We start from the raw sequence: 15,916 nt of genomic DNA on the forward strand, positions 1-15,916 counted from the left end.
TTCCCTTTATTTCTGTGAGGCGTTTTAGTTTTTAAGCTTCATTACACTTTACTAGTAATTTGTATCTACCATATTAATCAAAGGTGATTGATATACACTTAAAAAAAGCTTTTACTAAAGCCCCCTAGGTGGGGCATCATCCACAGGCAGCACTGGCAACCTCGCGCCTAATTGGGAGCAGTATAAAGAGAATATACTCCAGCGGCCGATGGAAAGGGGAAGCAGTTCCATTGGCAGTCGCTATTTTGAGTTTGCGGTCCAGTTGTTTTCCAGCATGGGCACACTACGGTGGCTCGTCCTCTATCCGGTGTATTCCAGATAAAGCATCCTACTGCCAGAGAAGACGGTAGGATGCGGGCCCCAATCTGGAAGTTTCTAGGTGATTACACAGCGGTGCAACCTTGACGAAGCAAGTACGGTGCAGCTGTCCAGCATCAAGGATATTCCACTGAATAAAACTATTCCAATATCTAACATATCGTTTTTTTGTCCTGCATCTATTTTATTATGTAGTGTGTGACTACAGGTACACCTCTCAGTCGGAGATGAAGATGACGAAATAGACTCATTGTCTTTTTAATAGAGACAATTATCTGGGTATCATCTGTGTCTGAACGTTGCCTGAAGACCAAGGGCCTCATTTATGAAAAGTGACGCATCGCTGTGTGAAAACAGCGATGCGTCACTTTTCACTGCGCCCTTCTTGCGACACCAATGATGCGTCATATTTACAGTATTGTGAAACAGTAAAGGTATCGGATCCTACATCTGACCAACCCGGACCTCAACAATAAGAAAAACAGAACAAAGTGGTTGGACAGGATTATTCAAAAAACAATTGCCTAAACACACAGTCAATCTGTACCATGTGACCACTGGATTATTATTCCAAAACGAATTTATTTTTCTTTTTTATATATTTGTCAAAAGATTCTTCAAAAACAAGCACAAACAGAAACACTGTCAGATCAAAAAGGTTCATATATACAGTATCTACAAACGTACATATTTACAATTTTGCAACAATGAATCAATCAAAAAGTGGTTAAACACACCAAACAAAAACATTCACATAAATAATAGTCCAAAACAATTGCAGTTATATACAGTGCAAAAATTAGTCCATAAACAAAAACAAGCACCAGTCCTAGGAGCTAAAAAACCAAGCGACAGGCGGGTTTGAGGTCGAAAACAAGCCTGCCTGTCTAGAAAAGCCTGTGGTATAATGTTTTTTAGGGTTGCGAGGCTAGGGTACAGAGTGGTAATATGATTTACATCCTAGCGACACCCTTTGTTGTAGCCACAGGGTGGTATTGTCGACGCGTTTCGAACCTCAGTGTTCAAGGTTCTCTTCAGGACGGGGACTGGGGGAAGGATTCTGCACGGTGGCACAAAGATTGCCGTAGTGTAGGTACAACGTAATTCACAGTCGCACCTGCAATGACGCAGAACAGGACTTTGGGCGTGGTGTCAGGCTTCAGAAGCATTCGGGGATCAGCGTGGCTCACATGTTTGTGCGCGCTGGTCTTAGCCTTGGGACCACAGAGGGGGATGCGGCCGGTCACTGACCCCAATTCAGGCCGGCAGGCAAAGTTCACCCGGTTTGTAAAGGAATTAATCCAGCCTCAAGGATCTTTAGTTGCTCACTCTCTCCCAATGACAGGTAGTCTGTAGGTATTTACAGTATGACGCATCATGGCGCAAGGAGTTACAGATACGTCAGTATTTCTGACGTACCTGTATGGCGCAAAAGTGACGCATTGCTGCGCAACTCCAGCAATGTGTCCTTTCACATGGGGCAAGCCTGCGCAGGTATAATGTGGCGCAGGGGTTTACAAAGTGATGCATCTACCTAGATGCATCACTTTGTAAATATGGCACAACAAGGCGCATTTTTTACGCCACTGGTGCGTCACAAAAAGGGACGCACCAGTGGCGTAAAATTGATGCACAGCCTCATAAATGAGGCCCCAAATGTCTGGATCAGTTTTGCTAGTGAGGAGACATATTGATTGAATAAAAATGGACTCAAGGAAGATCCCTAAGGAACCCCACATGGCAGGGTGAAGGAGTCTGACTTGAATTGGGCTCCAGAATTGCTGAGGATTTACTGCCGCTTCGCGGTCCACACGGAGCTCACTTTTTTCGGGGGATCCGTTAACCAGTTTAGTAAGATGCCTCTAAGCCAGACCTCCTACCTCCCCAGCTAACGTTATCTTCAAACTCGGACGGAATTCGCCCACTGAGGAGACTGCACCCTTAATCCCTGACCCCTCCTTTGCTTGGACATAGACTGGGGGATATACATATACCGTCTATGTGAGCCTAAACTGAAGGGTTCTGCCGTGCGAACCTATCTGTGACCGAGCAAAACGGGAACTCCGGCTGGAGTTATTCGATCGTCAATATATAATCACCGAACACTATCTTTTATGCATGAAAGACAACCATATTTCAGCAAAGAAAGCCTTGAAATAAAACCATTTGAATTGTTTGCCTCTCATCGCTATACTTCCACCACTAACTTTTACCTGTTTGTGTGTCCCCAACCCCATGGTACATCACCGCCCTGAAGAAGGTGCGGCCTGAATAGGCCCTACACCGAAACGCTCGTTGGCGTGGTTCCTGTGGATGGCAGAAGCCTAGTTATTGTTAAGAACCCTCTCCAACTTATTTTTCCCCCACAGATTTTACCTTTGTTTATGCAGTCATATTTCATCTTTACTGCAGGCCCTGCTGTACCAGTATGAATGTTATGTATAAAAGTATGTGGAATTGACTGACCCGTCTAGTTTGAAAGTGAGTGTGATTTCAGTCTGGTTGCATGGGAGTGTGTGGGACGTATATGTATTCTTGTAGTCTGTGATGTATGTATTTATTGAATAAATTATGATGATCCTATTGTGACCCATACAAATTGAAAGTATCTAAACGAAATAATAAACTAATGAAAAAAAGTAAAACGAACATTGTGTGATGTGCATTTGGCTCTGATACATATCTTTGTCACCACTTATTTAAATTGAAGGATCCCTTATGGGACCGTGATATATGCCCTGGCAGGGTTTTGTTGATTCTATTGTATTGAGTTGGTTGATGGTCACAATCTGACATCTATCTATAAGAAAGGATTTTAATAGTTTGAGTGCTGAGCCTTTACTCCCTAGATCCTATAATCAACCTAACAAAATGGGAACAGGTAAGTACCACCTACGCAATCCTAAACACCTTAGGAGAATGTCACGCAGGGGACCAGGACCTCACTAGGACCACCTGTATCAAAAAGAACAACCCCCTAAGTATCACACAGCATTTAGGGGTCTAGGAAAGAACACATTACCCATGATGCATAAATATACATTCAGAGGAGTAGTAAAGGGAAACACATGATGCATAAACCTACACATTCAGCGGTGTTAAGAACAAAGCACATGATGCAATAAAAATACATTCAGAGGTACCATAACAATACAATAGCGCAAAAATCACATGATGTCTAAAAACATTCAGAGGTGCAGGAATAACACATGATGCAAGAAAACACATTCAGAGGTGCAATAACCATACCATTGCACAAAACCTCACATAAGCCACCACCTGTGGCAGTCCCAGTCCCTAGGCCAACTGGCCTTGTTGGGGCTAAGACGCCCTGTGTCTCAATGTCAGGGGCCTAAACGGTGCAGGTGCCCACTACTTGCTGGGCACCTGTGAACATCCCAAGACCTAAACGGTGCAGCTGCCCACTAATTGCTGGGCAGCTGGGGGAACTTCAAAACTGCGCCAGGGCCCTCACTGACCCTTAGGCCCAACCTGCGCCAATGGTGGGAGCCACACAGGCTCTAAAAACAAATTCCTCGCAGGCAGGAGGGGGCCGGCACCGGCAATGTGCCCCGGCGCCCCCTCTAACTAAAAATGACCAAATGCTGGAGCCACACAGGCTCTGGGCATCACATGCCCCAAACGTTGGAGCCACACAGGCTCTTAAACTAGATATGGCCATTGGAGCCCTCAGGCTCTGCACACAATGGCCCCTCGAGCCTCGCTGGGCTCGTAAATACAACTGCCCTCAAGAGCTTCTCTGGCTCTTAAACAAATGGATCACCTGCCCCTCTGGGCTCTAATCATAAGATGCCCTCAAGAGCCACACTGGGCTTCAAATAATGTGAAGGCGGCCACGAGCCTCTCTGGGCCCATCAATGAAGCAATGCCCCAGAGCCTCCCTCAGGCTCTCAGCAAAGGAATGCCCCACTGGTTGGAGCGGCCCCCCTGGCAACCGGGGCCGCTCTGTCAACAAAGCAGCAAAACTGTCCCGCACTCACCGGGACGGCGGGGCACTCCTCTGGGGCTGCTCTAAAGGGGCGGGCACCGACAGAGTGTCCCGACGCCCCCTCCACCACCCGGAAAACAGCTGCCCCACTCACCGGCTTGTCTTCAGGCCTTGGGGCAGTCTCCGGTCCTGGTGTCATCCGCGGCGGGGGCCAGGCACCGACAATGTGCCTCGGGCCCCCTCCGCCACCATCACCTCTCCTCGCGGGGCTCTCCCAGCTCACATGGGAGCCCCGCTGCCTGCGCTGGTCCTCACTCTCTCCGGGGCTCCCTCCTCTGCACGGGAGCCCCGCAAACACTGGTGTGGCATTGCTGGCGGCCCCGGGGCTCTCCCTCACTCCTGGGAGCCCCGGGCCGCGGGAGGCCACGACTTGGCCGGCTCCTCACTGCGGGCAGCATCTCCAGTCTCCCTCACGGCACGGGAGACCGGCAAGGCGGCCATGGCTTCCCCCCGGCAGGGGAAAGCGGAAAACACGTCCTTCCGGCCCTGCCCCCAACCAGGCGACGGGCCGGACATCTTCTTCCGTCGTTTTCCCCCGGGCTGCGGCGGTGATTCAACGAGGCCATAACGAGGGGTGGGCACCCTCGAAATCAAAAATAAACATAGAAGCGAGGTGGGCACTCGCTAAATAATTAAATAAACGGGGTGGCACCCGTAAAATAAAGCATAGCGATATCTGGCATGAAGCAGGGTGGCACCTGCAAAACCTCACGCAAAATGCGTGATAGCGACACGCTCGCTACGGGTCCAAAATAAAGCGCTCTCAAGCGCTAGGAAACAGGCAGAGCGCTCCCAGGCGCTCACTGGGAAGCACAGCGCTTCCTGCAGGAAGATGCAGCTTCTCCATGCTGCAAAAAGGTCCCAGGGATTTCCAGGGGGCAAAGCCAAGTCCCCCCATCGGCCCAAGCAAGGCAGAGGGGTCCCCCAAGAGGCCTCCAGGCATCCAGGAAAGTCCATCAGGAGTCCAGGGGCTGGGCAGGGCTCAGGGATTCCCCTGAGCCCAAGCAGCAGCACGCCCCTGGCAGATTCAAGTCCAAAAACAAGAGCATTTTGGAAGGGGACACAGCCCCTTCTTATACACAGAAAAGTCTTTGAAGTCTTTGTGCAGGCAGTGTGAGAACCAGCTAGGACTGGTTATAGGGAAGTCCCTTTAGTATCAGGGACAGAGGTGACAGTCACCCAGCGGGGGGGTGGAGCCAGCATTGTGGAAGGCAGGCACAGCCCTTCACTATCAGGTGCTAATCTCCTCCCACTTCCCTGGCAGCAGATGCTGCCTTTCATCCACGGGCTGACTCAGACAACCTCCTGGGGCTCTGCAGCCCCTGTCACACTCAAACCAGACAGTCAATCCACAAGCAGGCCCAGGCACTCCTGGGCCAGGCTCACCAGCCAATCACGTGCCAGCAGACTCACTACACAAATATGCCAACTTCTAAAAGTGGCACTTCTAGACTAGACACAACCATGCCGCATACACCATTTCGCAGCATTCAATCTCACGAGTTTGCACATATCAAACTCGACCCTGCACTCCCCACACATCAGGAACTACCATGGGCATACATATTCCCCATTCATTCCTATGGGAGGGCAGGTCACTCACCACACATACACAGAGAGCTCAAGCACTTTACACTGTACCACAGTGAAAAAGTGCGCAGAGGCCTAAAATCACCAACACCAGGTTCCAGAAACAGGCTAGGAAAAAGCAAAAAGTTTCGGGGTGGACCTGCCAAAAGGGCCAGGTCCAACATTTTCCAAGATAGATTTTCGCTGGTACAGGGAGCAGGGAGACGGGACAGTAGTTTTTTAGATCATTGGAATCTAGTTTAAGATGTTTGAGTAAAGGCCTGAGTGCCGCCTCTTTCCACAGACACGGATGTCATTCTGTGCCGATTACTCTGTCCATAATTGAGGTCAGGGGAGAAGCAATAGTGCTGGGTACTAAATGTATTATCTTAGGAGGGGATGGCTCAAAAGGGCACTCTGACTTACTACGGAGATGAAGTTCTATTTGTTCTACTGAAATTTGTGTAAAGGATGCTAAATCAGATGTATGCTCACTTTGGTGCCACATGGACCTCAAAGCACTGCTTCTGGGTCTTCTATTAGTAAGATAAGTGTACCCTCAGTGAGCTTGTTTGATTGTCGAGCACACTGAGGAAAAAAATAAAAGAGAGAGCGGCTTTACAGTGAAGAGCTATGCAGAGTAACTTCCAATAAAAAACACATTGTAAATGAGTGGTACATGCAAATAAAAATGAATTTATAAATGCCTTATGCTAAAAAGTAAATTTGGACACAGAACCATACTTATTGGAGTTTAATTGACCTAAACCATTTCTGTGTAGAATCGAACTGCCCAAGCTGCTTGGGGTTCACCCACAAAGATTCAAGGCCCACCAGGGACTGATAGTGACCGCCCCACTTGCACACTTTGAAGCAGGATGCCCATTCTTGCCCACTGTGTGACTGCCTTGACAATGCTTTGCCATTTCTGTAAAGTTGCAGTTTCACATAGCGCTTTGAAGCGGCTCTAAGGCGGCCTGGGAGGCTACACCGAGCACCTCAACACACAAATAATACACCTAAGCCAGAGGCGCAGTGTTCAAAGGAAGAACCGCCCCCATCAAGGAGAGTGCCCTCTGTTTAGAGTGCAAATTGGGTTCCTCTGCAATTTTCCCTAATGCTGGACACAACACCTGGGGTGACGGGAACTATTCATATATGACCCATCTCTTAATTCTTCATTCAGCCAACGAGAAGTGATTCTCGGACTTGGAATTGGTAAGTTAGGCGGGGGAGGGTCAGGAGGTCAGCAATGTAATGTTCCTCTACCCATTTCACCCCATCCTGGCCCCTTACAATCAGCACTTTGCCCTAAGCTGTTCATAAACATTGCTCCCTCATTGCCTCCCCCTCCCCTTCTAATTCTGTACTCTATTCTTCTTCTCACGCCCGTGGCACTCAGACTCACTCACTCACTCACTCACTCACTCACTCACTCACCCACTCACTCCCATTACCTTAGTCAAGCTGAGACCCCAGGTCCCCCAGTAAACTGATGCATTGTTAGTGCATTGTAGAATCACACTGGCTCCTTCCAGTAGCATAGCGAGAATGAGATGGCCATGGGGCAAGCAAGGAAAGGGCTATTTGACTGCTGTTCCAGTAGCAAATACACCAAATATCAGGGTTTAATGGGCCCTTGGCCTTAGGGCCCTGGTACGCGGTGCCACTGCACCTGCTGCACCAACAGTAGCTACGGTCCTAGATCCCTCCTTCAGTAAAAGGCAGTAAGGGTGGGGGTCAGATAGGGTGGGACTATGTAAATAACTTCCATAGGATTCTCTCTCTGGCCAAAGAAGCACCCAGCCAATTGTTGGCTTGCACCACTTTTCACCTATCAGACACCAGGTCAGGGTTTTTAAACTCGGAGGACTCCCCCTAAAGTTCGCCCTCCCCTGAGTGTGTCCCTGTTCTCATATAAGCCACTTGCATACAGATATTTCAGAATATTGGCTGTTCTGGGCTGCTTAGTCTCAAGATGCTCTCAAGTGGTTGAAAGGCAGCATTTTAGCGCTATATAAACACATAAACACACAGACAATAATTTGGATAAAGCGTTTCCTCATCTGGGAGTGTGGCAATGAAATCACTGAATGTGGCTGGTTGTGGGGTACATTCCAGTCCTCTGGAGCCAGTAATTGCATATTTGCCACGTACATTCGTTGCTTTCCATCTACAGAAGGCCCCACACCATATCCTCGAGTTTTTGTTTACACTGGGAGTTATCTCAGCTTTGTGGTTGTGAAATTTATGAATTTAATTTTGCGGATGCCCAATAAAACAATGTGCAGTTGAGTGAAATGTGAATTGTTATTATCTAAATTGTTTTTTAGATGTTAGAATATTTATGTGCTCAGTGAATCACAAATGAGATTTGTCTGTGACAGCTGGTTTATCTAATCAAATACTTCTAATTAAATTGTGTCCCTTTATACCTTTGTCATACCATTTCTCAATAACTGCATTGTGTCTGTGTTCGTTTCTGACGATGAGCGATAATTATGCAATCTGTATGCAAAAAAAGAAAAAAAAATCAAATATAACTCTTATTTAATAGCAAAGGAAATTGATGTTAGAAATGAAAAATTGTACCTTTCACATTCCATTCCTCCATTCATCCCTCTCAGCACGCCCTTCCCTGATTTTTCTGTGCAATACATGAAATAAGAAAATATGTTATTTGGTGTGTGATAAGGAGAGATAGGATGGAAAAATGTCAGAAACTTAACACCATGAATTGGTCCTGTTTTATGAAAACTACATAAAAGATTTTTAAGGTTTATGAACAACTCATTTTGAGATTGATGTAAATGTATTTATATAGTGCTTACTACCCCTGATGAGGTGTTGAAGCGCTTTTTAGAAGAAGCACACTACTCTGGAACCCAAAGGTGGATTTGTGGTGGACTAGTAGGGGGAAATATAAATAGTTATTGAAAGTAGTGGGATTGGTCGATATATGAATTCGAATAGTTGGAAGAATAGGATAGAGGATGGATGGAAGATGGATAAACCTGTTTGGTGTGCTAATACATATATCACTTATGAACAAAAATGTATATACTCTATTATATTTATGCTTAACAAATCCATATATATATATATATATATATAAACAAGGCGGCCAAAATGGCTCCAGTCATCTCCAAAACTAACCTAAATAGCGAAGACTTCTCTGTCTTCTTTTCAGGCAAAGCTAACTCATTGGAGAAGTAACTCAAAAAAGCAGCAGAGGAAATTGAAATGGGAAAGAGCCAGGGAGATGTGGTACCTGAGCTACAGGAAACAGCCAAACGTAAAAACAATGCCAGGTGGTCAGTCTTTAGACAGGTCAGTGAACTAGACATTTCAAAGATCATGGCCTCCTCGAAACCGAATAATCACTATAATGATCCCCTACCTGCGAAATGCTGGTCCTCAAGAAATCACCTGCTAATCCCAACTTGGACTAAGATCATCAATGCCTCTATCACAAGGTCAAATACCTGCTTGCCTAAAAACAGGCCAAGTAACCCCTCTCCTAAAAAAACGACTGAGAACCCCTTAGATCCGAACAACTACAGACCAGTAACCAACATCCCCATCTTGGCCAAAATTCTAGAAAAATGTGTACAACAACAATTGAGCTTAGACATATCGGACTTCAACCTGCTAAACGACTGCCAATCCGGCTTCCGCCCAAACCATAGCACGGAAACTGCGATGCTACACATAGTTGATGACGCCTTACTGGCTCTTGACCAGAACGAAACATGTCTTTTAATACTGCTGGACCTGTCGTCTGCCTTCGACACGGTTAATCATGCCTATATACTCGATCGTCTGAAAAACAGGATGGGTTTTGAAGATACGGTACTAACCTGGTTTAACTCCTTTCTGGAAAATAGATCACAAAAAGTCATTATCAACCAAACCCTTTCAAGCCCAACCAACAATAATATAAGAGTTCCGCAAGGCTCAACGCTATCTCCGGGTCTTTTCAATCTGTATGTAGAACCTCTCACAGAAATTCTACAAAAAGACAACATTGCTTTCCATATGTATGCTGACGACACTCAGCTGTACATCAAGATCGCTTCAGCGGATGACATAAAGTCAATGAATCTAGCCTTAAAGAGAACCCTACTATGGTTATCTAAGAACCACCTAAAGCTTAACCCTCAGAAAACTGAATTCCTTCTGATTACTCGACACAAAAGTAAAATATTAATTGCAGACTGGGCCAACCTCATCACTGCTCTAAATTGCACTCCGAAGATTGTGGAGTCAACCAAATCTCGGGGTATCATTCTGGACAAAAATCTTAACATGTCAGCGCATATTAACACAATGGCAAAAAACGCTAGGTTCCACTTAAGCTACTTACGAAAGCTAAAACCTGTTCTAAATAAAGCTGACCTTAAAACAGCAGTCCAGGCACTGGTCATCTCAAGGATTGAATATGGTTGCACTACTTTAGCAGGGCTCCCTAAAATCTCAACAGCCCCATTGAAAGCATGCCTTAATGCAGCCACAAGATTGATAGCGGGATCAAAAAAATTAGACCATATCTCTCCGCATCTGAAAGCTCTCAACTGGCTTCCATTCGAAGCATGTATCCAGTTCAAACTAGCTTGCATCACTCATAAAGCAGTACACAACAAATCCCCAGTCTATCTTGCCCAGAAACTCACTCTGTCAGGAGGGTCTCGCGCATCCAGGAGCAAAGAGGACATTCTACTGAAACCGGCACGTTTCCATAAGAAAATAAACTATGACCAAGCATTCTCAGGGGCAGCACCGAGAATTTGGAATGCCCTCCCCCCGGACATAAGAAGAATTCCATACATCTCAACTTTCAAAAAGGAAGCAAAACTATTTTACATGAAGAAATTTCTTCCCTAATACCCTACGGCCGAACTTTGTAAATATCATGCTCCCGTGCCATTCGAAGGCGAACTCAAGCCCTCTTTGCAATCATGAGACCTGTTCAATCATGATGTGTTTTATGGCACTAACTACAGGAACTGTATAATCTTGTTATTGTCGTATTATGTGGTTTATTGCTAAAATAAGCTATCTGTTTGAATACTATATATTGGACTATGCCGTTTGCAATTCTAATTGTTTCAAACTAGTAATGACTCGAAATATGTATGATTTGGATTTTTATTAGGATCTGTAAAGCGCTCTGATATCCTGTTCCAGGGTCATGTTCGCGCTATAGAAAACACAATATATATATATATATATATATATATATATATATATATATATATATTACCTACTGGCGATTAGGTAGTTATAGTTAGAACCTAGTTTCATAGGAAAAACATTTTTTGATTTGCTAATAACTTTGGTGTCCTTTGACGAATCTTCGCAAAATTCTCTAAAACAAAATTCTATCTAGGTCAGCTCCTATTCTGAAAGTTTGGGGATGATTCGTAGAGTGGGGGCTGAGAAAAAAAAGGGGGGTCCTAAAACACATTTTTTGTGTGTTAATTTTCTTAGGAAATTTTGAGACTGGCTACAGCCCGAACTGCTGAACGGAATTACACCAAATTTGGCAAAAAGGTAGTGCTTGGTTCAGAAAGCGACTTTCTTTTTTAAATGGTAAATCCTCCCAGCAGTTCCTGTGAAATCCAAAAAATAAGAGTCAAAAAATCAATTTCCCATCGGAAACTTGAGGCAAGGCTAAAGCTCGAACTGCTGAACGAAATGACCCCAACTTTGGCAAAAAGGTAATGCTTGGTTCAGAAAGCGACCTTTTTTTTTAAATGGTGTAAATCTGTTCAGTAGTTGCTGAGAAATTGAAAAAATAATTTCGATATCTATGGCTGCTGTGGATTTGCGAACCCTCCCGACCATGAGCTTTATTCTAATTGTCTGTCGACACTCCAAACCAGGAAGTGTGGCACCCACCTGGTGACTCGGTAGAACCGAGTCACAAGAACACAGAGAATTAAGCATGAAAAACAAGAAAGGGGGCAGGGTAAAAACACCCTGACCCCCTAGGCCTGCTCAGGAGGTTCCACAAAGACCCCAGGCCAAAAAAAAGCATTTTTTAAAATAAAATCAGCTGAATTCGCGCTGGGTATGCAAATCCAGACAGAAATTTTTTAAAAATGAAGCACGGGCTCCTGCGCTTCGTTTACAAAAAGCCCCGGGTGGGCCAGGTCGCGGGGCACTCATAAATTATATTGCAGGGCCCGTGGGGGATCCCGCAGTCCCGGGGTCCACCACCTCCCTGGGGCTTATTAAATTAAATGCGGGGGCACGCAGCCCCCCGTAGCCCTGGGAAGCACCACCTCCCCAGGGCTTTAAAAAAAAATGCGTGGGGGTCCCAACACCCCCGTGCTGCTCCAGGGAAGGCCACCTCCTGGAGCATTTATCTAAATTAGCGGGGGGACTCGCGGGCCCCCCCAAGCCCCGGGGACCGCCATGATCCCGAGGCTAAAGAAAAATGAGTGTGGGGGGCTCAACCCCCCCCCCCCACACTGCCCCTGGGACCACCATCTCCCCGGGGCATTTAATATTGAAATATGGGGGTACGTAGTGGACCCTCAGCCCCGGGGACCACAACCTCCCCGGGGCTCCTTACATGTTGGGAGGGAGGCCTCGCGGCTCTCCTCCTGGAGCCCTCAATGGCCCTGGAGACCGCCACCCCCCAGGGTCGACTCCTGCAGGGTCACAAGGTGCCCACCCACGGGACACTGCTGTTTGCTATGGCGGGATGGGAGCACGGCTCCTGCCCTGTCATTGCAATCTAGCTTTGGATTTTGGAAGTGAGAGCAGGTTGCCTGCTCTTTCTTCCAAAATCCAAAGCAGATTGCTATTACACAAGGGGAGCTGCATGTTAGCAGCTCCCCGTGTGGAAAAGCAATGCCGGCTCCCAAGGGAGGCGGGGAGCCGGCAGGCTCCTTTGGGAGCCGGCAGGGACCGTGGGGGCATTGGGGCTCCCCCCCACGGTCCCCAACGGAGTGGCCAGGCCCTGGGGGATGGGGTCCTCGGGGCTAGAAGTGGCCCAGGAGGGGGGGGCCACATGGCCCCCCTCGCTCAATTATAAAAATGTAAAATAAATGAAAGAGGTACTGCCCCGGGGGATGGGGTCCCTGGAGCCAATAGTGGCCTCAGGAGGGGGGGCCACGCAGCCCCCTCCTTAAAAAATATATTAAAAATATATATATATATATGTTTGGTCATGCCCCCGGGGATGGGGCACCTGGGGCCCAAATTGGCCTCGGTAGAGGGGCTGCGCGGCTACCTACCCATTTTGGTTTTTTTAAAGTAAAAAAAAAAAAAAAAGAGCAGGCCCTGGTTGACGGGGACCCCAGGACCCCAATTAATGTAAAAGAAGGGGGGCACACAGCCCCCCTTGTAAAATAAAGAATACATTTTAAAAAGCTGGCATCGCGGCTAGGCCCTGCCCCCTCCCTGCAGCACTCAGCAAACGTGCCCCCTGGCGAGTTGTAAGTTGGGGAATTAATTCCCCGTGAATACTGAGGGTCCCTGGGGGCCAACTAGCCCACCAGGTACCTCCAGTATGCGCCACAGAGCTGCGTTGCAGAGAGGTGTTCTGAGGCCTCCCCCCTTTTTACACCTCTCTGCAACGCAGCTCCGTGGCGTTTACTAGAGGTACCTTATGGGCTAGTTGGTCCCCAGGGACCCTCAGAACTCAAGGGGAATTAATCCCCGAATTTACAACACACCTGGGAGTGCGTTTGCACAGTGGTGCAGGGAGGGGGCGGGGCCTGACATAGCAAGTGTGCAAACGCACCCCCTGGCACATTGTAAATTTGGGCGATTAAGTCCCCTTGAATCCTGAGGGTCCCTGGGGTCCAACTAGCCCACCAGATACCTCCAGTAAGCGCCACAGAGCTGTGTTGCAGAGAGGTGTTCAGCGACCATGCCCCTTTTTACACCTCTCTGCAACGCAGCTCTGTGGTGCTTACTAGAGGTACCTGGTGAGCTAGTTGGCCCCCAGGGACCTTCAGGACTCAAGGGGAATAAATCCCCCAATTTACAACACGCCTGGGGGCGCGTTTGCACAGTGGTGCAGGGAGGGGGCGGGGCCTGATATAGCAAGTCTGCAAACGCACCCCCGGCGCATTGTACATTTAGGGGTTTAAGTCCCCTTGAATCCTGAGTGTCCCTGGGGTCCATCTAGCCCACCAGGTACCTCCAGTTAGCACCACAGAGCTGCGTTGCAGAGAGGTGTAAAAAGGGGCGTGGCCTCGGACCACCTCTCTGCAAAGAAGCTCTGTGGTGCTTACTTAAGGTACCTGGTAAGCTAGTTGGCCCACAGGGACCCTCAGGATTCAAGGGGACTTAATCCCCCAATTTACTAGTGCTAGGGGGCGTTTGCACAGTGGTGCAGGGAGAGGGCAGGGCCTGATATAAGAAGTTAGCAATCCTGCTGTGTGGGACTTACTGGTGGTAATAAAAGGGGTAATTGGCCACCAAGGTTGACGTTGAGGGTTAACTACTCCTCCTGTTACCTCCAGTAAATCCCACACAGTGAAATTGCTAAGAGGAATTTCGAAGGCCATTCTCAACTTTCTGCACCACTCTGGAAATGCAACTGGTATGGTATAGTTAGAAATTAGCATTTAAAAAAACATTGAAATTCACTGAAAATACTATAGGTTTCAGCCATGTTATAGTTAGAAATTAGCATAACATTTTTTTAGAAATTCACTGAAAAAACCATAGGTTTCAGGAACGTTATAGTTAGTTGGACATTTCACTCGTACAAAACCAAAGAAATTCGGCGTTTAGTTAGTTCAGCTAACTATAACTCGCGCCCCCGCAATGCACTGCTGATGACGTCACATATTCATGACATGGTCAGTGACATCACTGATGACATCATTGATGACTTCTCAAATGACATCACTGATGACATCTCTGATGACACCATCCAGTGACTGTGTGTTTCTATAAATTTTAAATATATTTTATATATATGTCAAGGTGTATTGAAGAATGAGTGGGTTTATTAGTGTCTGGATGGAGAATTCTGTAGGAGCGTGACTGACTGTGTGAGCGAATAAATGTGTCCTACTGAATGCATGGATTAGTGACAAAACTGTGTGAATATCTGTATCAGTCTGTCTGTTGTTGTGTAAGCTGCTGCATGGGTTGGGCCCTCCACCTTTAAAGAATAAAAAAAAAAAGATTGGCAGGCCCCAGGGGATGGGATCCCCGGGGCCTTAAGGGGGCATAGGAGGGGGGCCTCTCCACAAAAATTAATTGAAAAGTTGGCCATGCCCCGGGGAATGGGGTCCCCGGGGCCGGAATAGGCCACGGGAGGGGGGCCACACGGTCCCCTTCCCGTAAAAAAAAAAATTAAGAATTGGGGGCAGGCCCTGGGGGATGGTGTCACCAGGCCCCAAAAAAAAAGAAAATTAAGGGGGGGCCACACAACCCCCCTTCTTAAAAGTAGATTTTTTTTAAAAACGGGATCGGGAGGAGGCCACGCCCCCTACCTACACCTCTCTGCAACGTGCCAGGGCGGTCCCTGGGGGCCAACTAGACCACCAGGAGCCTCCAGTATGGGCCAGGGGGCTGCGTTGCAGAGAGGTGTAAAAAGGGGCGTGGCCTCATTACACCTCTCTGCAACGGAGCCCCCTGGCGCATACTGGAGGTTCCTGGTGGGCTAGTTGGCCCCCAGGGATCCCCAGTATGCAAGGGCAATGAATTCCCCCTCTGCAAACGTGCCATGGGGCTGCGTTGCAGAGAGGTGTAATGAGGCCATGCCCCTTTTTACACCTCTCTGCAACACAGACCCCTGGTGCATACTGGAGGTTCCTGGTGGCCTAGTTGACCCCCAGGGACCCCCCAGTATGCAAGGGGACTTAATCCCCCAACTTAGAACACGCTACAGGGCGCATTTGCACAGTGGTGAAGGTAGGGGGCGGGCTTGAGGTGATATGAGTGCAAACATGCCCTGTGGCGCGTTTTAAATTGGGGAATTAATTCCTCTTCAATCCAGAGGTCCCCTAGGGGGCAACTAGTCCAATAGGTATCTCCAGTAAACGC

General features: G+C 47.5%; 1 long non-coding RNA gene across 1 annotated transcript in view; it reads right to left on the reverse strand.

Annotated features, from left to right (window-relative positions):
- The window catches only part of LOC144825128 (uncharacterized), a 314,598-nt gene that overhangs the window by 254,380 nt on the left and 44,302 nt on the right, over window positions 1-15,916 (reverse strand). The gene's annotated exons all lie outside the window — the stretch shown is intronic.

The sequence above is a fragment of the Lissotriton helveticus genome, chromosome 3_1 (assembly GCF_964261635.1).
Source record: "Lissotriton helveticus chromosome 3_1, aLisHel1.1, whole genome shotgun sequence".
NCBI classification, from domain to species: domain Eukaryota; kingdom Metazoa; phylum Chordata; class Amphibia; order Caudata; family Salamandridae; genus Lissotriton; species Lissotriton helveticus.